General features: G+C 62.3%; 1 protein-coding gene across 1 annotated transcript in view; it reads right to left on the bottom strand.

Moving 5' to 3' along the window:
* Nucleotides 1-334, bottom strand: part of EPN1 (epsin 1) — a 9,873-nt gene that overhangs the window by 4,794 nt on the left and 4,745 nt on the right. The window lies entirely within an intron of this gene.

The raw sequence follows: 334 nt of genomic DNA, 5'->3' as shown, positions 1-334 counted from the left end.
CGAGCTGAGCGGACCAGGCCCACCCTGCTCCTCCCGCCCCCCGGCCCCAGCTGCCTGCGGAGAAGTAGAGGCACCAGGGCAGCAACACCCCTCAGCTCCTGGCCCAGCCCTCACGGTGCCCAGCGCTCGGGTCAGCAAACCGGGCCACGGCCACACTGGCCCGTCAGCCAAGAAAGGGCTTCATTGTTTTAAGGGGTTGGGAGGGAAAAAATCCAAAGATGAATACTATCTCAAGTCGCTGAGAAAAGCACACAACCGAAACTTCCAGGTCTAAGACTGACGCCTGCGAGTGGCAGGAGGAGGCAGCCCTGAGGCCAAGCGGACGCTAAGAGCC

This window comes from Myotis davidii, unplaced genomic scaffold (assembly GCF_000327345.1).
Source record: "Myotis davidii unplaced genomic scaffold, ASM32734v1 scaffold326, whole genome shotgun sequence".
NCBI classification, from domain to species: Eukaryota; Metazoa; Chordata; class Mammalia; order Chiroptera; family Vespertilionidae; genus Myotis; species Myotis davidii.
The sequence above is the reverse complement of the archived record's forward strand: the minus strand, read 5'-3'. Positions and strand labels throughout refer to the sequence as shown.